We start from the raw sequence: 25,208 nt of genomic DNA, 5'->3' as shown, positions 1-25,208 counted from the left end.
AGCACAGAATAACCACAGGCTCTTTCTCTGGAATGAATGTGTTATGATAAGGTTTCAGTTTACAAGTTCTAGAAATAGACTTAATAAAGAACAAAAACAAGGGAAAAAAGTAATTTATAGTTGTTTTAATAAGAACTAAAATATGTAGTTACTAAGCCACATCTTATACATGATATTTTAACTTCATATTCTGTAAAAAGAAAATTGTTGCTGCCAAAATTACAGAAATATGGTTTTGATTTATAATAATGCAGAAACTGTTATAATAAGTTGTTAAATCTTGTTTATTTCTGGGACTTTGCTGAATTTTCCTTTTCATGAGATTATTATTTAAAGTTCTAGTTAGTAAATTAATGTCAATAATTTAAATGAATTTCTTTATATGCAATTATCTTGGATTGGAAAGCAATAAAACAGTTGGGATCACTTTTAACAAATTGCATATTCTTTCCCCTTCATGTACTCTACCGTTAACATTAGGAAAAGTTATGGCTGTAATTTTATATTTAGAGTAGAAGTATTTGGTTTAGAAGGAATTATAGAGCTAAAAAAAAATCCACATGCTCCTCACATTCACCTTAAAGAAATAAAAACACCAGAGTTCACAATTTCCTAGTAAGTGGTATTCAATCACACTCTATGTATTTGAATTTTGTTTTAAAGAAATTAGACTGGGGAGAAAGCATCCCAGAGAGAGAAGCTAAACTTTAAGAAGATAAATAAATTAATTCATAATGCATTTTTAAACTCATGAATAGCAATCAGTTTCTTAACCTGTGGAAATATTGGGCATTTTTCCATAGGAGACATGGGTTTACCTAGTAGCTTGGACCATAAGTAGTTACAGGAAAGGGTCAGTAATTAAGGAACATAAAGGTAGGTTTCTTTCTTCTCAAAACTATCCACACCTGAATTTCTATCTGTAACCAGTGGATTAATTTAGTCAAATTGGAAGATAATATTAAAATGTTATAGACAACAGTTGAGAAATTGATGTTATCATTAAGCTGCAAACCATGTTCTGGAAATAGCAAAAATTAATGATGGCAAAGTCAATGCGCAAATGCAAAGAAAAAGGCTTGAAAACTGATTTATCTTCTATGAAAAAGTAGAGCAGATTAGACATACTTTATTTACTTTGAGGATAATGACAATGATTCCTTTGGAATTCAGACTCAAAATATATTAATGCGAACCATGAATATAAAACAGGAGAGCAAAGCAGATAAAAAGGGGGGCTCCTGTTTGGACACCCAGCACATGACAGCTTTTGATGGACACAGACTTCTTCTGTTAATAATCACTCATACCATTAAATTACCAGGGGCACATCCGATCCTGCCTACCCTCAAAATGAAAGCCATGTGGAGAGCAGGCTAATGTAACAGAATAATGAAAGCTTCACAAGTAACGGGGTAATGTAACAGGATAATGAATGCCAATCAGATGCATTCAGTCTGGAGCCAAAATTAGCCTTTTCCTTTATCAGCCTGTTCACATCATTTAGCATATATTATTAAATCAAGGCCAAAAAGTGTTTGTGTATCTCTAAATACAAAATCTTGCAGGAGCATGTAGACATCAGGGAAATGTAAATAAATCAAATCCCAAATCTATTTGGATTAATAATAAGACCTAAAATTGCTTAACCTTTACACAATCCTATAGGAAGTAGTACTACCCCAATTTTGCAGATGAGGGAAACAAGACACGGAATTTAGTAACTTACCCCAAGAACAGACAACTGATCCTGGAAAAGCCGTATTTGAATCCAGGCACTCTGGCTCCACACTTTACACACCTTATTTTGATATGATTATACCACTCATATGGAGATTCTTGAATTTAACTGTCATCATTGTTATGTGAATAAAGTTAAATTTTTTAATGAAAAGTCTCTGAAACCCTGATGGACGGCCATGGGCACGGGGGTCTGAGCAGATAAAAGTTGTGCACGCCCATACACTACTTCTCACCAAACACCTATCAGATCTTCTCCAAGCAGACAGCTCTGCCCTCAAGTACTTCATCAGTAATTAGTCTTTTAATCACATTTTAATTTTCAATATATAGATATTTTGGTCACCAAGCTATTTATTTTTACTCACGTCCACTGAATTTGCCCCTGAGACTTACAGACCAGGTGTATGTCTGATTCGATATGGATTTTATGCATGTCTTAAGGATCCAATTATCACTTCAACAAATATAGCCAACATCTCTATGATAAAAAATGACCTGAGGAGTGCCTGGGTGGCTCAGCCAGTGAAGTGTCTGATTTCGGCTCAGGTCATGATCTCACAGTTCGTGGGTTAGAGCCTCCCATTGGGCTCTGTGTTGACAGTGTAGAACCTGCTTGGGATCCTCTCTCTTCTCTCTCTGCCCATCCCCCACTCATGAGCATGCGCTCTGTCTCTCTCTCTCTCTCTCTCTCTCTCTCTCTCAAGTAAATAAACTTAAAAAAAAATGACATGAGAGGCACAGAGTGTGGTCCACATAGTAGCATCACAAATGAAATGATCAATACCCAGTATATCCAATGAACCTAGACACCCTTTTGGGTCCGTTACAGTGACATTTAAGCTATATTTAGTGAAACAGTTTGAATTGTCCTTCAGTTGTGGTTGACCAATAGAACTTTTAAAATCTTTCAACAATAAAAATGAAGCAGGTCTCTGAAACTAATGTAGACATTGATGAAAATGGAACTGCCTAATGAGTAGCATTCAGTAAACATTTAATAACATTAATTCAATTATTCTTGGTTGGGGAGAGGGATGAAGAGCCCTTTAAAGCCCATGCACAAAAGAGGAGAGCCTCTGCTTGAGGTCTTTCTTAAAAAACATTCAGTTTTATAGCTCCGGCAGCACAGGTCTCTGCTCAGCCCCTGTGCTTAGGCATTTATGCAATTCTGAGAGGACAGAGCATATCTTAGCCATAGCTATTGACTTTGATAAATCACCTGGGCTCTATGGAATGCAAAAGGATATTGTAAGGAGAAATGCAATACTGTCTGTGAGAATACTTTGAGGTCTCCAGAGAAAGGCACATATTTAAATATGACAAAAGTCTAGGAGTGAGAATATCAGAATGGCCAGGGTCTAGTTTCAGCTCCACCAAGTGGCAGACAGCAATGGATGGAGGCCTGTCTTCATTCTTTAGTAAAATTTCCACACCAGACCAATGCATGTCACTTATCACCCCGTCTGCAGAAGGTCATCCTGGTTACTCTGTTCTAAAGGGGATCCACTATACTGGGATTGTTTATTTTAGTGTTTACTTTAACCCCCAAACCATACCATGAACAGCATGTTCCTTCTGGCCATGCTAACAGCGATGAACTTATGTGTGCTAGTTTGTACTTACAGTAGCACGTACCCAAACCTATCTTCTCATCATGTCTGTGGACCTTCTATGCTTTAATGATGTTGGAGACAGAATGCTGTGCTAAGGGTCAAAATATCAATTCAAGTCCTAACTCGTCTACTAATTAACTGTATAACCTTGAACCTGGCTTCTCTGAGGCCAATAACCCTTGCTTCATCTGGCTTCCAAGAGGATAAAATGAACTAATGAACTAGTAATTTACTGAAAATGCTTTAAAATGGTAAAGTGGAATTTTCCACTATTAGTGTTGCTATTATTTGAAAAAAACACCGATTAAATACAAAAGATAATCTAAAATATACCCTATATGTAGTTTTATACATTAATATATATATGCACACTCATAACTCATATATAGGCTTACAGATATATAGGTTTACATATATGTCCTAAACACGTTCTGGGCTTTAGGTCTTATACATTCTGTGCCTGTATAGCCATACCCAGTCCAGGTTATTGTGAAAAAATTTTTTTCCAGAGTGATTAACAGTCATTTTTCTCTTTATCACTGCTATTTAGCTTAGCTAGAGATAATCTTTTCAGAAAAAAAAAGAAATGTCCTTAAAACACTATTCATTATGTTCAAAAATAACCATAGTCTACTTTAGAACTGAGTTAATGATAGATTTTCCTGAGCAAAATTCCCCTTTTAGTAATTTAGCAGCAAAATGTTTACTACTGGAAAATGCCTGTTTCCCAGGGATTATTAATCATACTTTATTGGGAAGTAATCAGTTACATAGTTTGTTTTCCCACCCCTTTTAGAAAATTGAAATGCTGAGATACTCATTTTTGCTATGAAAATCTACCCAGTAATTACCATATTTACTTTTCATTTATGGGGGAATAATCTGTTTTAATTAAGCCTAACTGAAGAACTTTTATCAGATGTAATTATCCCTTTCGATAAATATGTCTCCACTAATTACATTTAACCATGGGATTTATAGCTCTTAAGTCATTTAGTAGGAAACATAATAAATCTTTAGTAATACATGCTAAATTACTATAAATTAATTCAGATCATTAACATAATAAACAAATTAGGATAATTTTGCTTAATTAGTTTGGTGGTTAACTCAAAATCCCATGTAAGCTTCATGGTAATCTTGATTTTCACCATTATTACTGGAATGGCACATTTTGAAACAAATCTATTTTAAATTTAAATATAAAGCTGATCCCTTCTCTTAAGCCTTAATCCTTTGACAACTGATTATTTTCCAAAGCGGAAAAATAATTGGGTGTCCTTCAGTTTTTGAACTTTATAAAATTTTTTGTAAAACTTTACAACCTAAATATATTTCAAATAAAAATATTTTATATTTCCTCCTTAAGTAAGTGAATTTTCATTTTATTTTTTCTTTTTTTAAGAATTTTTTTTTACTTTTAAGTAATCCACCATGAAGCTTGGAATTTTCATTTTCTGATTCAATAAATGTATCCCAATAAAAATCTACATATGTATCTATATTGTGTGTGTGTGTGTGTGTGTGTGTGTGTGTGTATACACGTGTATGTAAACATACAATACATTTTAGGTACTTCTCCAGGAATCTTGAGCTTTAATTTAGGTTAAAGAAGAAAAAGTATGTAGCAACAGAAAGAAAATATTAAACTAGGAAGCACTTAGAGGAATTTAGAACAAATAAAAGTATGTTTTCCACAATGAGTAGAAACCTCATGGACATTCATTATCCCAAGAAGTTGTGCAGACCAAAAATGTAATTACCTTCCAAAATATCCCTGCTAAATTCAGAGATGTTAACATTTGTAGATGCCAGACTCAAGACAAGTTATTAGAGTGGCAATATGCCACGTTCTCTCCCGTTTCTGCCAACCAATCCCTCTGTTCTTTCCACTCGTTTTCTCCCAGGCCACATCTAGGATACTGCAAGATCCAGCTCAGGTGCCACCTTTCTCTAGGCAATGTTACAAAATAATCTACTAGGTAGCTTTTAACAGCACTGCCCTATTTGTTTCTGCATTTTCTCCCACACTGGATGATGAACTTCTTCCAGACACAATAAGCCCCACCTCAATGAAGATGTGGTAGGCAGGCATTACCATCGGTCCAAGATGAACTTGCAGTGACTGAACCTGCCTGGTTTTGGCTCCCTTGCAAGCATTCTTCTCTTCTATAGAGAACTGTCCGGGTATCCTTCTCTGGCTTACAGCCCTCCCCATCCTCCTCTACCACAAGGCTCCTTGGGTTTCAGCAGTTCCAGAGCTTCAGGTTAAGAGCCTTTCCCTCTGCCTGTACCTATCCATGCTCCCCGCCAGCTTAATGAATCTCTACCCAGGGCAGCCTTCTTGACTCCTCTGAGAGACAGGGGACTCAGGCAGCACCCTAGTAATTAGGGTACACAATATTTTGTTTCTCAATAGTGAATGAATTGGACTTAAGACTACCATCTGAGAGACCATCACACCTTGATGCTGCCTAGTGTTTTAGACACCCAATAAATATATTTATTTCATTCCTTCATTCAGTCCTTCATTTAGGAAACTTTTTTTTTTCTTGTCAGACACTGCTTTACACGTCTTTCACCTTAAATGTCACGTCTTTCACCTTAAATGATAGATTCTCCACAAGCATTTAATCTTCTCTAGGTCATTACTCAGCCTGATGTTGGGGGAAATAATAAGCAAATTTAGTTCCTGCCTTTAATGAGCTTGCCGTCAGTTAGACTGTTCCCTATTCTTCATTTTTGGCCCACTTCTCATCCTCAGAAAGGCTTTCCCTGACTCCGCAGAAAGGAATGGGGCCTTTGGATTTAAGGCTGTCCTAACACTCTATACACTGCTTCTAAACCACTTTCCATGATATTGAGTTAATGTCTTTCTCCCTCAGTAGACTGAAATATCATAAGAGCAGGGATCACACCTGTCCTGTTCATTATACCATCCCCAGTACCTAATAAAGGTTCCTCCTATTAGTAAGCACTCAGTGAATGGCCAGTCTGAAATAAGAAAGATCAAGGGGAGGAATTCAGTTAGGCTATATCATTATTATATATTATAGCTAGTATTATACAGTGGTTAGTGTGAGGTACTCATCCCAGTACTTTACACATACAAATTATTTTCATCTTCATATTAACCCCATAACATAGGAACTATTGTAACTTTACAGATAAAACATTCACATGAACTCTTTGACCAGATACTATTGCTATTTGATAGATGAAGAAATAAAGATGATCAATTTACAAACATCACATTTTTAGCTACTGGCAGGATTGTGATTCCAAACCATGCTGTTAGTCACTAAATTATATATATTTGCTATCCCACTAGCCATAGCAGAGTGAGCCAGAAAGACTATCTCTAATTTGGAAAGCTTACCAGATTTTCTATGTATTATCATGGTACACATTTGAGTAAAAAAAAAAAAAAAAAAAAAAAAGACAGCCAAACCCTGACCCCTACCTCACACCATAGACAGAAAAATAAATTCAAGATGGATTATATGGGTGTATACACAAAACAACTGAGTTATTAGAAGAAATAGAAGAATATCTCTGTGACCTCCAAGTAATATTGCTTAGGAAAAAAACAAAAAAGGATAAACAACAAAAACTTAACTTGGATTCCATTTAAATTAAAAGCTTCTACTTATCAAAAATACTACAAAAGAAATGAACAGGCAAGCCACAGACTAAGAGAAAGTATCCACAATGTATATGTTGACAAATGTCTTGTATCCAAAATACATAAACAACTCTCACAACTCAAAAATAAAAAGACAAACAGCCCAATAAAAAAATGGCAAAAATATTTGAGCAGACACTATAAAAGAAGAGATATAGTCAATAAGCAGATGAAAACATACTTAACATTATTGATCATCAGCACAACAGAAATTAAAACCATGAGATATCAAAACCCAACCACCAGAAATGAAAATGACTAATTATATCAAATATTAGAGAGAATATGGAGCAACTGGAACTCTCACACATTGCTGCTGAGAGAATAAAATGGTACTTAGGAAGCTATCTGGCAATTTCTTTAAGATGTAAACATACAATACCACATAATACAACAATTCCATCACTAGTTTTTTATGCAAGAAAACTCGAAATATTTGTCCACAGAAAGCCTTGTGCACAAATGTTCATAGCAGCTTTAATCATAGTAGCCTGAAGATAGACAAAAGCCACATGTCCATTGTCAGGACACTGGGTATATAAATTATGGTATAATCATTCAGTTGAATACTAATAGGCAAGAAAAAGGAATAATCTCCAGACCCATGTAACAGCATAAATCAATCTCAAAAAAGTATGCTGAGTGAAAGAAACCAAACAGACAAACAAAAGGATGCTCTAAATGATTCAATTTATATGAAACTCTAAAATAGGCAAAGCTAACCTTTAACGATAGAAATCAGAATAGTGGTGGCTTCTGCTGGGGAAGAGGAGGGACCAATGATGGGGAAGAGGCATCAGAGAACTTTCCTGGGGTGGTATTAACACTCTGTGCCTTGATATACATTCATTAAAACTGAACAGTATACTTAAGAATCGAGGATCTGGCTTTTTATAAATTACACCACAATTTTTTTTAACACCATAATTTTTAACACCATTTTTTAAACACAGATAACACCAGCATTGAAAATAAGTGTGAGGAGGTGAAAGGATAAGAATAAATAACTGCTAGTTCATGAGGAAAGAATGTCAGTGTTGCTCCGAACGTAGTGGCAATTTTTATTTTTATTTTGACTCAGATAATTATATTAACATTCTTTCGACATTTTATGATAAAATATTGTTAATTGTTTGGCCTCCAACTAAGAGCAAATATTACGCTGTGTGTCAGAGCATTATATCCTTCTTTAAAAAAGACGCGGACTCTAGGATCGGATCTCTTTCCTGCCTTTCTCAGGGTGACAGATACTCCCAGAGACTCTACACAGGAGCCACTGATTTATTGCCAAAGTTCACAGAGAATGAGGTCATGAAGGCAGCTCAAACCTTACACATAGCATAGGTTTACAAGGTCTGACTTAAAAGGATCCCCATTCCTCACCAACCTGCTGTCAAGCCCAGTGTTCCCCCTTCCACCTCCTGCGATGCGCATCTGTGCAGGAAGTCTTCCTTGTTATCTATGGGATGGGATGCATTTGTCATCCATAACTCATGATCACCAATACAGTCATCACCCAGCTAGGTGGAGACATCAATCTATTCCTTCCTTTATTCTAGCATCCAGAACTTCAATCTTGCTAAGGCAAATATGCTTTTTCCCAGCTTTCCTTATAGTTTGGGGATTTGTGGGGAAGCTTTTTCTTTACTAATGAAAAGGAAATTGATGCTGCTGGCACCATCCTTTCACCTACTTTCTGTTTTGAATGTGGATGGGGTGCTTGGGGCTACAGCAGCTATACTGTAACCATGAGCAACAGCCAATAAGCTAAGTATGGTGAAACAGAGTCTAGAAGGGGGCTAAGTTCTTAATAGCATGATTCAGACTCTGCACCAACTCTAGACTGTATACTTCTAGACCTCTTGTTCTGATGGTTGGGGATGCTGACTGGGAAAGTACAAGGGCATTGCATGCTCCCAGGAAGGACCTAGACACATAGAAAACATCCTGAAAGCAAGTAGGAAGAACAAGAAGGAAGTGGATAACTCCAAAGATTAACTTTGTCCTAATCAGGTCCTACATATAATACCAGGTTCAAATGCTTAGATAAAAACAAAGAGGAAGCCAAATGTCCCGTTGCCTAGAATTTTAAGAAAAAACTGTTTGTTTCCAATTTGGCAAGTGACTGGTTTTTCACCCTTTAGAGCATGTGTGTATGTTTATGTTTAAAGAAAGAGAGAGTCAGAGAGAGACACCAAGCTATTCAGTTCTCTGTGCTTTTCCCCTAAGCTTCTGAGCTTTCTTTTCTTCATCGTACTTTGCTGTATTCCATCCAAGGGGCTTCCATTAATCACCATTCCATTTTGGCAGTGACAGTGTAGACAATGCATCATGTCAAAGATGTTGCTGTTAATAATTAATGATAATTTCTGTAATGGGGAGTGACACATTGTATTATACCCAAGCTCAAGATAACTGGACCTGCCATCCACTCTTATTCTGACTTATGTGATGAGCATGGCAGACTGAGCCTGATACAGGACAGAATTGGAGGGGTGGGGGTGCAGAAACAATCATTTCACCCAGCAATTGGAGAAAGCTACATTTCCAAAAACCATCCTGACTCCAGGAATGCATGAGGTCCCCAGATAAGGGAAATTATGACATTCTAGAAGATAAAAGTTTACAATTACCTCTGAAATAATAAGCTAATTTATTCCATAGAGAGGCGCTGTTAATCTATAAAGAGGTAAATAATGGTATAAAAGGTATTTTTAAGAATTGGGAAGGAACAGGAAGCCCTGCTCTGTCCATCCTAGAGCTGTCTACTTATTGTCTATGCAACATGTACAGACTTGTCTCACATACAACACTGGCTTGCATTAGAACGTGTGGCACTATCAGCCTCCCCAACTTCTCCTGCCCCAGAACTTCTATGTTGGAATATCCTGGGTTGGCAGACACTTGTTAATTTCCTACCCAATATCAAATGGCCCTATTTTCTTGGTAATATAACCCAAATTTTGTATAGGGCATCAATGTGCCCAGCTAAATATTCTCTTTTCCAGGTTGTCCCACAGTTAAGGGTTGCAGTGTGAACAGTTCTGGTCAATGAGTATAAGTGTAAGTCTCTGATGAGAGCTAAAAGTTTTGCTTGTTTGATTAAAAAAAAAAGATAAATGTGTCTAGTACCATTTTACCCACTTCTTTCTGACTTCAGTGACTTAAATGTGGACACTGAAATCTGGAGCTGCAGCTACCATCTTATAGCCATAGCAATGACCCAAATGCTGAGGGTAGCACCGTAGAGAACTACAAAGACCCTGGGTCTCTGATGACACAGTTGAGCACCAAGTCTGTGCTACATGTCTCCGTATGTGCTTCTATAAGAAGAAAATTAGCCCCTATTTGTTTAAGCCACTTCTACTTGGTTGTTTTCTTACCTGAAACCAAATATATTCCTAAGTGATATGGATGAGTCTGAGACCCTACATTAAAAAAGCACGCAGATGATTGATGAAATGTATAATAAGCATAAGAACTTAACATATTATACGTATATTAAACGTATAATAAGCATTGGAACTTAACATAATCAAAACAGAACCCTTGATTCTTACATGCTACTCTCTCTCTAATCCCCTCCCCAACAAAAAAGAAAGAAAGAAAGAAAGAAAGAAAGAAAGAAAGAAAGAAGGAAGGAAGGAAGGGAAAGGAAGGGAAGGGAAGGGAAGGGAAGGGAAGAAGAAAGAAGGAAAGAAAGAAAGAAAGGAAGAAAGGAAGAAAGAAACGGAAAGAAAGAAAACCCCTGCCCTTCTCCCAGCATTCCCCCATCTCAAAGGCACTATACGACTTACCCTGTTGCTTGAGCCAAAAACCTAAGGGTCATCCTTGACCTCTCTCACCTGACATCCACTTCATCAGCAAGAATTATTAACTACCACCAAAATATGTCCCCCCGTCCACCTACTTCTCTCTCTCTCCCCATTCTTACCCACTCCTTCAGTCCAGGCTGTCACCCCAACCTCCCCACTAGTTCTTCCCCAGAACCAAACAGTTTTTAATAATGCATGTCAGAACACACCATTCTCTGATTAAGAGCTTCCCTTTGCAATTGGACTCAATCCTTACCATGGCCAGGAAGGCCTTGCATCACCTGCCCCTGCTACCTCTGCAATCTCAGTTTACCTCACTACCTCCTCATTCACTGGGCTTCAACCTCTCTGGCCTTCTCTTTGTCCCTTGGATATCCCTGTCTGGGGACTTTGCACTAGGTCTCCTCTATCCAGAGTGTAACCTGCTCATTCATCACAATTTAGAGTAACCTGCTCATTCATCATTATTTAGATCTTGGCTTAAATACCACCTCCTCAGATTTGCTTTCCCTGGAATCTCTATTGAAATCAGTCCCCCACCCACTCTCCGACATCATTCTAATTTTTGCTTCATAACACTTATCACAATCTGGTATCTTATTGTTTATTTGTGTGTTAATTGATTTATTTTCTGATTCCTGCCATTAGGGTGTATCCTCCTTGAGTGCAGGAATTTTGTCTTATTCCTTGGTGAATCTCCAGCACTTAGAATGATGTCTAACACATAACAAACTTTTAACTAATGTGTGGACAAATTTATTGAATGTATGATTTACATCCATATGGTGGAACAACTTAAATATAACACCCAGATTATTTATTTAATTCTTCTTTTACATTGGACATGGATGAGGAATGATGATTTCAGTCATAGAAAACATTCATGATTTCATTCACCTCCAGTAATACAGTCCTGATACAGCTGGTAGCTTATTGATCACTCTTTTGAAAAAAAGGAAGACCATTTTATGTTGGACTCTACTGTAGGCTGCAAAATATTCCTCATTGAATTCATTCTGGATTTTCCCTATTGTTACATCTCAGGAAAGCACCTAGATCTAGTCAGTTTCATGTAACATTCAGAGGTCAAAATTCCTGAACTTGACAATTGATGACTTCCAAAGACTCACTCTAATGTCTATCATTTCATTTGCCAATGTCTGTAGAAACAAAAATCTAACATAGACAGGCCAGGGGATAAGTAAAGTCATTTAGTTTGAAAGATAAATTATACCAATAATGTCCATTATCACATGCTGAAGAGTCACCAACCTGCTTTAGTTCAACTTTGTTACCAAATTATTCATCTTAATTACTGCCTTCTTCTTTTTCTTATCTCATTTTCCCTAGTCATATTAATGGTCGCATAATAATATTAGACAATGTTCACTAAGCTTAACTCTAAAAATAATGGCTGTTTTAAATCAGAGTTAATTAGTATGTCAAGAAGTTCAGGTAATGATTGGGCCACGTGATTTTTTTTTTAAGGTATTGGGTAAAAAGTCACTTTACCAAATGCTACATTCATTATTTCATAAAGTATTTTTAATATTTTTCTTAAAATTGTCACTGAAAACTTAATAACATGATTCTTCAGTGATCATTTGTCATTGCTAACTACAGGTGAGTGAGCTCTCCCTAATCGTGCAATCACTGCGGAAAATAGATTTAACATTAATTTATGAATCTCAGTGTCATTTCTTTTCCAGATCTAATAGTGAATCATGGTTTATCCAATTTATATTTCACCACACATGAGGAAGCTTGTCAGGAGCAAAAGATCAGAGTAACATAATTCTCTCCTGCACCTTTGTGAGCTGCTGCTAGAGAATGCTCACTAGTTTGAGTGGAGTTGGAAGGTACACTGTCCTTGGATGCATGTAGGAAATGTTCTGGGACTTCAAGGGGAAGGAGCAAGTGTACTGAAGGATGTCTCCGAAAACTGCATACATATGGAATAAGCATCATAAATAAAAGGCCTGCTATCTTGGGTATCATGGCCTGTAAACTTGTCCATCTTTAAGTCCTCTGAGGGTGCCCATGAACCCTCTCTCAATCCTTCACAAAATAATCAGAAATTCAGAGCAATCAAGAAGAAAGAGCAAAAATGGTTTGTCTTTGTTTCACTTGTTCCTAAAATACATTCCTGTCCATGAAATAGGCCTATTTCTTTAAAATTAACACTAGAAAAGAAGACAAAAATAAAAACAAGAATTGGGCAACAAAAATAAAGAGGGTCCTTTGGTACATGGATAGATTCTCAAGTACATAGTAATCTCTGAGTCACTGGGTTAAGCTATTAATAGGGCAACAAAGAGATTGTGGGTAGTCAGACGTGGGCTAGGCCTGACGAAGGCAGTGCTACAGGTTCTGACCAGGGAGCAGAGAGTCCCATGACCTAATGGGAAATCTCTGATGGAGCCTGATCTCAAGTTGGGAGAGAGCAAGCTATAATATTGCTGAATTAAATTCCCAACAGGGTAAAATTATAAACATTTTTAGTCTATTAATATTTATTATCTATCAAATGCAAGGCATTATGGACTGCATAAAGATACTGGCCTCCTATAACCCCCTTCTGTCCCCTGTAAAAACATACCACACTGATCACAGTCGATTGTTTAACTATCCATCTTCCACACTAGACTACCAACTCAAGGGCTAGTGTATCGGTGTCTATCTTGACCCTACTGCCTCTCCAGTGCCTAGCACATAGAAGGTACTCAAAAATGCATTTGAATGAGTGACTAGAGGCTCATACAGTAGTTTGAGAGATAAGATATAAACATTTGATATTTAAAACAAGAGAACAAGTGTCACAGGACAGCACATGATGAGCTGCCAAATGAAAAGTAAGACAAATCCTAGAGAAGAGGGATTTCACTACAGGCTGGATTGGGGACTCTCTCAGGTTGACAGAGGACCCCTGACACTGAATCTGTTCCATGTTTTTCCAGGACCGAGACAGAGGCACCCACATAATGAGGGAGGAATAGTAGGAAAAAGGAGGGACCAGTTGGAAGGGAGAAGAAGAGGTAACCTATCACCAGGGTCTCAATTGCCACCGTGTTTCTTTTTGCTTATATTTTAGGTGTTTCATGTATAAATGACATTTGTGTAGCCAATAAGACCCTGTGCTACAATCATTTTAAGGAAGGGCTGAGGATTGGTATGTAAAAATCATGAATCCATTTAATCAATGACTAAGGACCAAGCACTTACCTTCATACTCTCATTTAATCTGAATGACGATCTATGAGGTATCATATGCCCATTTTGTGGATGAGAATACTAAGCCTCAGAAAGGTTATGTGAAGTAGACAAACTACAATCCAGAAGAGTAGACATCTGAAGTGTAGCCTCCCTATTTAACCCAAAGTAATAACAGAGTCAGAGGGTTATCCTGTTAACCTGGTAAGTGAACTAAGTGGTGCTTAGGTGGTAAACTGATATTAAATTACATTTTTTCAAGATATGAGGAACACATTACAGTGTGGAGGGGCTATGGACTACTGAGAAACCTGGAAAACAATGAACTTACCTGAAAATAGAAAAAACTGGTACAGCAATTACTCCAAAATCAGAAAGTTTCAAGGTGGTACAAGTCTAAGAGGGTAAGAAACAGCAAGCATGAGAGATGACGGGGTGTACTCCACGGTGTGATTCCTGTCTCACCAACAAGACACTTGCTGAAATTATCTCCCCTATCACCTCAGTCTGACAATTCTCATTTAAAGATTTACTCCTTGGCCTACCAAATGCTATTTTTCTATCATCAATTGCCATCACTTTTCTTCAACCCAACTGCAAAAATATGTTATCAGTTACCCATCAGGAGAGAAGGCAGAGTGCTAGCCCTGGTGTGCAAAATTACATAAAGCCAGGTCCCTGATCCCAAGGATCAAATAGAAAATACCTCAACATACCTGAGTGTACTCTTAGTGGAGTCACCAAAGTATTTTAGGAATACATGGAAGGAGTGATCAATTTTGCCTCCCCACCCAGTTTCTTGTTCTGTCACTTTGCACATGCCTAACCTCACTAATGCCATGAAGAGTCCCTCAGTTTCTACTGCTTTCCATCATTGTGGTGGACATAATGCCCCCCCAAATGTCTCCATGCCTTCATTCCTGGAAATTGTGAATATGTTATGTATGTTACATGGCAAAAGGGACTTCACAAGTGTAATTAATGTTACAGATCTTAAAATAAGGACGTTATCCTGAATTATCTGGGTAGGTTCGATCTAATTTAATCACATGAGCCCTTTAAAAAATAATTTTATTTGGTGAGAGTTAAAGAGATGTAGTAGAAGGAGTAGGCAGAGAGATTTGAGATATAAAGGGCAATGGGATGAGGAACACAGACAGCTGTACTAGGTGAAATAGACTCCCAGATGGCAGCCACTGGGAAATTGGGACCTCAGTGCTACAACCATAAGGAATTCAATTCTACCAACAATGTCAATGAGGTTGGAAGTGGATTCTTCCCCAGAGTCTCCAGAAAGAAATGTGGTCCTGCAGACACTTAGATTTTTGTCCTTGTAAGCACCTAAGTGAAGAGCCAACTGAGTCATGCTGTACTATACTTCTGATCCATTGAAACTATGAGATAAACTGTTGTTGTTTTAAACCACTAAGTTTTTGGTCTTTTGTTACAGTAGCAATAGAAAACCAATACATTGTCAAAAATGTTCTTCTACCCTTTTCAGACATAACTTATTCTTTAGGTCTTGCTCTAATGCCATGCCATCTGTAAAGCCTTCCCAACCTCCATAGGAAACAAGCTCTCATCCCTCTGAATTCCTGCCACAGCTTGTCTGGACTTTCGTGAGGGCACTTATTTCCCTTCTTTGTACTATTATTAGCTATTTTCATGACTGCCCAAGTAGGTTATGTACTGTGTCTGGTTCAGTTTTGTGTTTCCCACATACCTACTTACATTGGCATAGATGGAATAAACAGTCAAACAGCCATTTGGTATGTCCATATTTAGTATCTCTGGGTATATGGCACTAGCAGACATTCAAGTCTTTTTGGCTGGCACCCAGAGTAGTGGATATCAGTCCAAGACAATTCATAGTAAGAAGGGCAGTGTTATACAAGTGGAACAGCTCATTAGTGATCAGTTGACACCATTTTATTATCCTATATTGACTTCTTTTTAAATGCAAATTGAATGCTTTAGTGAAAACTAAATTGAAATATTATATTGGAATTAGTCTAGATAAAAGAATATCACAGATTGATGCTGAGACCATCACCTGCACAGCTATAAATTAGTAGTGCATCAAAAGCCAATTCATTGACCCTCAGTTAAACAAAGACAATTTAGTGTTTCAGCAAACCTAGTAATTCATTAAGAGACATAGCAAGTAACTCTATAAATAAAGAGCTAAGGAGTAAAATGTGATACTCATTCTTTAAAATAAAATAACACTTTAATACATGATTTGTGCTTTCTTAGAATCGTCACCCAATTTATTTGAACAGCCGATTAGCAGAGAGGCCAGAACCATCTGTTATGGATACATGATACATTCTCTTTTAGAATGCATGATAATACTATATAATTCTAGTGATATTATGGTGAAGGTGTGGAAACAGATGTCAGACATCATACATTTTGGCTAAGCCCACTTTACACTAACATTCATCATACATTACAATTATTAAACAACAGAACTCATCTAACCTCCAAGCCAACTGAGAAATCTCATGTGATTCCACAGTCCTTGACTCCAAGGAGAAATCAAAGCTCCCAGTGGATATATAACCATGAAACATGCAATTACGTGTATGCATTATTATTACTGTTGTAATTGTTTCAAGTGATGCACTCTCTCTAGGTAAAAAAAAAAAAATCTATAGGGAAGTCCTGATTTATCTCATCACTACAAGGTGTCCTCCATACTTGAGTAGACTGAAATATTTATCTTTTTGTTAAAAAGGAAGTGCTAATTGGCCAATCTGGTTAAACTCCCTAGAGGGAGAACTGGATGAATGGAAGGTTGTTAAGAGGTGTAAACAGATCAGAAAAGGTAAACCAAACTGTAAATCAAAACCCAAATAATTGTTAGAAAAGAAAGTAATTGATGGAGCCTAAAATGCCATAAACTACATTTTTGCTAACACTGACAGTGATGAGGATGTTGGGAAAATCATCCAGTCCCTGATTCGTGAGAGATCTGATTGCAAACAAGTTTCAGTAAGTGTACTGTAGAGCTTATGGAATGGAGCTGTGTTTCGCCATAGGCTCTAGGGCCTTCCTCATTCATTCAACCAACCAGAAATCTTGAGGGTCTACTGTGGAAACCCACAGTAGTGTGGAGGTGAAAAAGTGAATCAAAAGTAAATCCTGTTCTCAAGGGGTCTGAGCAGAAAATATAATAGGAGTAAAGAGGACAGTGGTTTTCAAACTTTTAGCAAAAGTAATCACACATAGAACTCCACCAGATAAACAGACAAAATGGCTGAAGTGGAAGGTCAAAGTCCTGGATTCCAGATGATTTAGTATCTCCTGCCGTGGTACAGTGAGACCCTGAATCATGTTGAACTCTACATAGCATCATTTGAAAACAGTCACTGATAGAAATCAAGGTAGAAAGTGACATGCTCCGAAAAGGAACAAGCAAGGCTTTACAAGAAGACAGAGAAAGTTGGGAGTACTGTGTGTTCATCTGCAGTTCTTGGAATAGTGCTATCCAATAGAACTTTCTGCAATGTTGAATAATGTTCTTTATCACTGCTCTCCAGTAGATAGTCCAATGTAGCTATCAAGTCCTTTAGATGTGGCCAGTATGAATGAGATGAATTTCTAATTTTATTTAATCTTAATAAAATAGTCACATATGCTTAGTGGCTACCATATTGTACAGCAGAGAGAAAGTCTTCATAGAGAAAATAGCAGGAATTTGGAACTGAGCAGAGTTCAGATATTCAGAGGTGGGCCAAGAAAGGGCATTCCAGGTCAAGGGAACTGAATAAGGAAGACAGGAACATCTTCTCCTAAAAGAAATATTACTTTTCAAAATAATTCATGTAAAATGAGTTAGAGTTTTTATCTTTTGGGCCTTTAGTCCCTTCCATCCAATAATATGGAATTGCCATGAATTTGGCTGACACACAAAGGATGTTACTCTCAAGATAATTAAGATAACCACTAAGTCATAGTTTTTGTTAATTTGCTTCAAAGAGAGCAAAAACAGGGAGCAGGGACCAATACCCATCAGCCCAGGAATGACAGGCTTTGATCCTGAGGTAATATTGGGGACATTTGCCCTCTGATTACCACTACTCCATGAGTCTGTGGGCTCACACTCTTTTAATAACATGCACATTAGAAGATGACCTGGAACAAATCATAAAAATTTGCCATAGTTTGAGCCACTTTTATAAATGAGTATGGAATCAACCATACATTTCATTCAAATCATTTCTTTCCCCACCACAGTAAGTATCTTATGTGATTGAAGGACATCTGATCTGATTCAGTTGAGAAGATTCATTTGTGAAAATTGACTACTTTTGCCCAATATGTCAATATAGCACCAGTTTTATAAAATTAAAATTATTCTTAATTTGAGTCCTTTGACAATCAAGATAAACAAACCACAAATGATGTGGATCAACTAAAAAGTTACAGAAGAAAACCATAGGAGATTTGACTAATTATTTCTTTGTCTTGCAATTATCCTTACCCTGCAAACCCTTAAACCAACACAAGCCTGATGCTCAAGTCCAGCAAGCTCAAATCTGAAAGGAGAAAGGGAAAAAGAAAGCATTTGTGAATCAACAAAATTCACTTTTACCAAATTGTCAAGGTCTCAAAAATAATAGAATGACCATTTATTTAGAGTTTACAGCAGTCTTGGTACTAAACATTTTGTAAATCATTTCATTTCATTCTCACAGCTCTATGTAGCTTGGATATCATTATTCCCAGTTAACAAATAGAGGAACTGAGGCTTAGGAGAAAGAGTTGAAATCCTGGCCAGCCTGACTCCAAAGGCTGTCTTCTTTACACTATGCAATACTGTGCCCCAGCCACCTCCTTATTTTCTGCTTGATTTTGAAACTACTTCCAGCCTCTGCTTTCAGTACAGGAAGAAAGTATAGCATTGTATTTACTGTATGTGCTGTGCTGTTTTTATTCATTCATTCATTCATTCATTCATTCAACAAATATCTACTGAGTGCCTCCTCTGCCCCAGAACTATTTACTGATTATCAAATTAAGCCCCAGACCCCTTAGAGCATGTTTTAGTGGACAGGGACAAATACTAATAAGCCATCAAAGAAGCATACAAAGAAATAACACAGGGTGGTGTTAAGTGCTATAAATAATTGAGAGGAAAGGTAGACAGCAATAATGTAAGACAGAGTGGCTGGGATGGATCTACTTAAGGCAGGGAGTCCAAAGGACTCTCTGAGATCATATACAGAACTTTGATTTTAGATCTAAAATCTAAAACATGAGAGAAAATATTCCAAACAGAGAAGTAGCATGTTCAAAAGCCCTGGGGTGACCAGTGTGGCAGGGGTGTGGAAAACAAGAGTATGAGATACATTCAGACTGGTAAACAGGAATCATGCAGGCAATTTGTTTAGAGTCTAGTCTATGTGCAGCAGGAAGCCATTGGAAGAGTTTAAGCACTAGGGTCATATGATACAATCTATATTTCTAAAAGGTCACTTTGGCTGTAATGTGGAGAAAAGACTGTAAGGGGCATATGTAAAAGCAGTTGCCCAGTTAGGGACCATGTGTTTGAAAGTATAAATGGAGATTAGCAGATAGATTCACAGAGTATTTTGGAGGCAGAGCTGAGAGACTTGTGGGCTGGACTGAGGGGTGGGAAAGGCATAGGGGAACAGAGAGGGATGAAGGATGACTCTAAGCTATGGGCCTGAATAGCTAATGAATGGACGGGGTACATGTTGTTGAAATGAGAAAGGCTACAAGAAGAGAGGTTTGGGAGTTTGGTGAGAAGGAGGAGGGATGAAGACAGAGAAAAGAAAGATTCAAGGGTGTGTTTGCACAACTAGCCCACCATCTTATTGAGTCTTCAGAGCAACCCTATAGATATTCCTATTGCTCACATGAGGAAATTGAAATTCAAGCAAGTTAAGTAAAGTGCCCATGGACACTCAGCAAGGAAGTGTCAGGACTGTGCTTCAGGCCAAGGTGTCTGATTCTAGAGTCCACACGTGCACATTCTACACACCACTACCACCTGCTACGGAAAGACCAATGTTTTGGTATCAGTTTTGTCTCAATAAGCTTCTCTTTCCTTATTTATAAAATGAGGCAAATAATACTCACTGCATAAGAGTTGAAAGAATCAGGGTGCCTAAGTGGTTTAGTTGGTTGAGCATCTGACTCTTGATTTTAGCTCTAGTCATGATCTCTCTGTCGTGAGATCGAGCACCGTGTCAGGCTCTATGCTGAGCATTTAACCTGCTTAGGATTCTCTTCCTCACTCTGTCTCTGCCCTTCCCCCCTGCTTGTATGTGTGCAGGCACACTTGCACACTCGCTCTCTCTCAAAAAAAGAAAAAAAAAAGAGTTGTAAGAATCAAGGTGATTAAATGAGGAATCCTCCCTGCACTGTAGAGTTTTTTGTAAGAATAAAATATATTTGCAGGCATTGAATCCTGGCATATATTCTTGGTTTTGTTAACTCTGAGTAGTCTGGTCTTGACCATGGCCATACCCTGGTGTGGTAGATTCCTGCTGCCTTATTTAGCTTCCAGTCAAAAAGCTTTCCAGGAGCTCTGAAAGGGACTCACAGATTCTATCCCAAGTCTGGGACAGTGCCCTCCTCTCAAACATCCCTAGAGAACTTTGAGATTCTCCATGCCTTCAAGGCTGCCTTTTGTAATTTGCCTTCAGAAAATGATGTGTCATGCTGAGCCTGGGGTTGAAATTTCTACACAAATAGATATGTTGTCATATATACAGTGGTTGTGACTTATGTCATCTGCAGGAAACTTTCTCATGCCACTTAACACACCGTGGGAGACACTTAGCCCGCAGCTGACAGAGTCCTTGACAACTGCCTGGCCACTGTCCTTTGAGCTAGAAGTGAGAGGGAAAAAAGGAGAAAGAGAGAAGGAGAGAGAAGGCCACCATCTGTGAGTTCCTACTGGGTCCTAGGCAATGGAGTATTTTTACTCATATTTTCCCCTTCAGCCCTTATAAAAATTTTGGGAGGCAACAATTAAATATTCTCATTTAACAAACAGAGATCCTAAAGCTCAGAATGTTCACTTAACTTGCCAAATTCACACAGCAGACAAGAAGCAGTCAAAATCCTGCCCAACATATACTTGACTCTAAAATATAGTGTTTTCCCCCTGAGGCCATAACGCTAAAGTATAGAATCATAAGTAGAAGGCGGCAGAAAGGAGAACAAAATGTCCTCTTAGAGTGTACACTAAGAATCCTATTGAAAATACGAAGCCACAAGTCCAGGGTGACTGAAAATTAATTTGATTTTCAGCTCAGGATGTCAGGAAAAAAAAATCTAGGTTTGGTTATTGTATGTGGAATGTAGGTTATCAAACTATAATGAAAAACATCAGCTGTATTTAACCAGCCAGGTTTTTATTTCCCAAGGCCATGATAAAGAAGGTGACTGAAATTTAGTTTGCATAATTGTAAAGAAACCATGTTAGCAAAAGAAGGAAGGCAGCTGAATCCACTGCTAAAAGAATCAATTCTTCTATCCAAATGAGAATGCCAGGTGAAAAATGGGGATTTACGTGGCTACCTTTCATCAGGATGATTTGATTTATGTAAGTAAATTCTATACCTTTCCAACTCCTAAATCCAGAGTGGTGCAGTTAGGCTGATGCATATCAGGTCTGACTCACTTTCTCATTCCAAGTTGATAATTTAAATGCTTACATTAAAGTTTCTATGTTAACTTTCAGGGTTTTAAAAATGAAGCAAGTTTCTGTTCTCCACCAGACTCAGAAGCAACAGGAATTAATGTGATATTGTCTTTAACGAAATGCAGTAGGGACCTGTGATTCATGTTGGTTCCCAATCCTTTCCTTCTCTTTAAAATGCCATAAAATGAAAAATACAACAGCTGTTTCATATTAAAGAGAAATGCAAATGTGCATTAATGCAGCTTCAGAAATATTTTACATGTTCAGAGAATTTATTATTTATAGGAATGGAATCAATCTACATTTTTCCCATTTAATAAAATGGCACTTATTTCAATGGCTTTGCCAGCTATTTAAGTCAAATACACAAAAAAGAAATGGTCTAAGGAAGGATCTAAGATATTTTTCTTGTCCCTAAAAGTATAGAATAAACAATGAAAAATGTCTGATGCCGTTTGCCCGCCAAAGATACGAAAGCACCACATGCTCCTTATACCTAGGTTAGTAGACAAACTAGTTTCAGTTGCACATTAAATCATTTCATCAGAAGAGTCAATTGTTCAGGCTGAGCTTTGTCACAAGGTGAACTGTGTTCAAACCCAGTTACCTCTTATGCTGGTAAACTGTGTTTGGAGAAGTTCTCCTGGTAAGCAGTAATGCTTCCTTTGTTATACTCCTATTACTTACTTTGGATGCAGGTATAAATTATTTAAAACAGGAGAGGTTTCCCTTGCTAATTAATGGCAGGCTGACCAACCAGTTTCCATCAATGCCTACGGCTTCTTTCTATGTACAACTTTCCAACCAGTATAACAGCCCACTTCCATGGTTTTACTGGGTAATTTTAATCAGTCACTGTGTGTACATTGGAAACCCAACAGCTGTGCACTTAGACGACCTTATTATCATTAGTGGCAAATTGGTTGTTGAGCAGGGAATTTTTCATCAGGAAAGACTACGTGATTTCATAAACTTTAGGAATAGCCAGGTTCTATTTTTTTTTCGGACTATAATTTACAACTTAGGAAATGAGCACATTTAGAATGAAATTCACACTTTAATGAAGAGGGATATATCTGAAATTTCTTTCTAACACATCTTCCATATTCCTTTATTCTTTCCCAGGGAATAAGAGAATTGTCATCATTTAGAAATTTTCCCAGTGAATGAAAGGGAGGAGTGTTCCATGACTTTTGCTTTTGGAATTGAAAGTATCGAAAGTGGCCTCTTGGTGGTCAGGGGATCAAAAATTCTCCGAGATCATGGGGAAATAACTCAATAATCACCCCTAAAAGGAGATCTTTCCATCCCTATGGTGGATGATGCACATTTTTGGTACTAAGAAAAGCCAAATAACCTGCTGGAGACACAATCACTCACAAGAGCATATTTCAGACAGGTCAGTGGATATTAATTTTATAGTCCTGGTACAGCCCAGATGGTACTTTTTTATCAGGCATTCCAAAACTCCATACATTAGAACAGAACTACCATTATTTTCGTCCCTCAGAGTTTAAAATTTTCTTTATTACCTTTAATTTAATATTAAGAGCCAAGCTCTTATCTTTAAAAAAATTCTCCTAGTGGGAGGATTCACTGCTCTTTCTTCTGCAAGGGTAACTTCTCCAGAGAAGGCAGTAGTTTTGTCATAATTAGTCCCTTAACTTTTCAATAATCACTGAAAGCTCATTCTCCTCGTTGTTAGCCGCCATGTGATATGTAGATCAATTTCTGTGTAATTCCACAGTAGTGTTGCCAAGTGGAATGATGACCTCATAGATATTAAAGATGGTCTGTAGATGTGCAGCTAAGGAAAGAGAGAGTAGTACAAAATGCACAAACTTCTTCTTTTTTGCATGGCCCATGGGAGTAATTTCCACATTTATTACACCAACCTTCGTTCTCTGTGGTGTATTTGGCCTTGCCTCTTGTGGGTGTCCCTGGGCAAAATTGTGAAGGGTGTGAAATAAGATTCCAGCCTTCTCCTACTGTTCCTGTTTGACTCCCTTTCTCTTCATCCCCTATCTCACCCCCAACATGACCCTACAAAAACTAAGGCCAGTTGTATGGGTAATTTTAATCAGTCACTGTGTGTACATTGGAAAATCTGTGTGTACACTGTGTGTACATTGTACAAAGAGGATGTAGTAGGTACTGTGGTGCTTTGCCTGGCCAGAGAGCAACACTGTGGCTGCTCTCAAAGGCCGACACCCATCCCTCATCAGCTGGAAATGTTGGCTAATAAAGGCTCCTGGAAGTATTCCTCATTGGGATATTCCCTCAGCCTCAGGGAACTACCTCACCCAAGTTTATGCCCATTCCCAGGGAGCAATCCACAGTCAATGACTGGCTATAAATATCGGGTTCCTTGGCCTCAAGGGGGACAACTCTGAAAGGCCATCTCAGCCCTAGAGCCCCTGTAGGGTTGGTTGACGTCTCTGCTGCAACCTCACTGCATATCAGCTTCTCTTTCTGCCCAATGCTGCCATCCTTGCCTCCTCACAGGTGTATCTCCTGAGAGCACTTCCCAATAAACTTTCTGCACCTAACTTTTCATCTTTAAGTATGTTTCCAGTGAACCCAATCTAAGATGGGGGGTTATCCAAAGTAGTCTGAGACTGCTATGTCTTAAGGAAGTATAGCCAAATTATTCCCCAAGAGGCAAGAGTTACAACCAGGAAGACAAAGTGGGTTACATCCAAAAGGTAAACTCCAGACTTAACTCAATAACCTAAAGTAAAATTAAATGAGGTTTAAGATATGGGTAGAATTAATTGTTTTAGAGAAAATTTCAAGAGCAAACAGAATACAATATTTTGCATCTGAATCTGTCACATCTGCTTAAATGAGCTGGTCCCCCACGGCATTTTCTGATTTCTCAGAACACTCAACTAAAATGCAGTCTGATAAACCTCCAATCTGAGGCTCCTATAGTGCAACCAAACTAGTCATAACTGTGTCTACTGTCTACACCAGAGAATGGGATGTTGCAAACATACTACTACCCATCACCCCTCTTCAGAGTTCCATTTGGAATTCCAAGGCTGAGTAGCCATTCTGTCTCTTATCTCTATATCTCACCCCTCTGCCTCTCTCATCACTGTTGTCCATTGTCCTGGCCATGAGTCAGATCCTCTGGACAGCTGTCATTCCCCAGAGATCTCCAGAAGTTCAGTCCATTGCCAAGAAGCTACCTTAAATTCTCAATGACATTTATTGTACATGAAGATAGGGCTTTTTTTATATAAGTTTGTTTTTTAAATATGGACATATTTTTCTCCCAGGCACTTTTTTTTCTTGCCCTCATCAGGAAGGAGAGCCAATATTTTCCTGCCTCCTTCCAAGGCCAAAAACAACTTTTACTTCTCTACCTCTGAGTTATAATGGCTAATATTGACTGGGCACCCACTGTGAGCTTGGCACTTTTCTGAGAGCTTTAATGCTTTATCTTGTGTAAT

At 37.9% G+C, this 25,208-nt stretch overlaps 1 long non-coding RNA gene across 2 annotated transcripts in view; it reads right to left on the bottom strand.

Moving 5' to 3' along the window:
- Positions 1 to 14,327: 14,327 nt before the first annotated feature.
- Positions 14,328 to 25,208, bottom strand: part of LOC125929534 (uncharacterized) — a 233,457-nt gene continuing 222,576 nt past the window's right edge. Inside the window, exons 10-11 of one of the 2 annotated variants that reach the window (XR_007459896.1) lie at positions 18,556 to 18,610; positions 14,328 to 14,462 (exon numbers count right to left, since the gene is read on the bottom strand). This is a non-coding gene — a long non-coding RNA (uncharacterized LOC125929534). The remainder of the gene's footprint in view (positions 14,463 to 18,555; positions 18,611 to 25,208) is intronic. The other variant, XR_007459895.1, reaches the window with a different exon arrangement.

This window comes from Panthera uncia, chromosome A2 (genome assembly GCF_023721935.1).
Source record: "Panthera uncia isolate 11264 chromosome A2, Puncia_PCG_1.0, whole genome shotgun sequence".
Classification (NCBI taxonomy): domain Eukaryota; kingdom Metazoa; phylum Chordata; class Mammalia; order Carnivora; family Felidae; genus Panthera; species Panthera uncia.
This window is presented reverse-complemented; position numbering and strand designations above follow the sequence as displayed.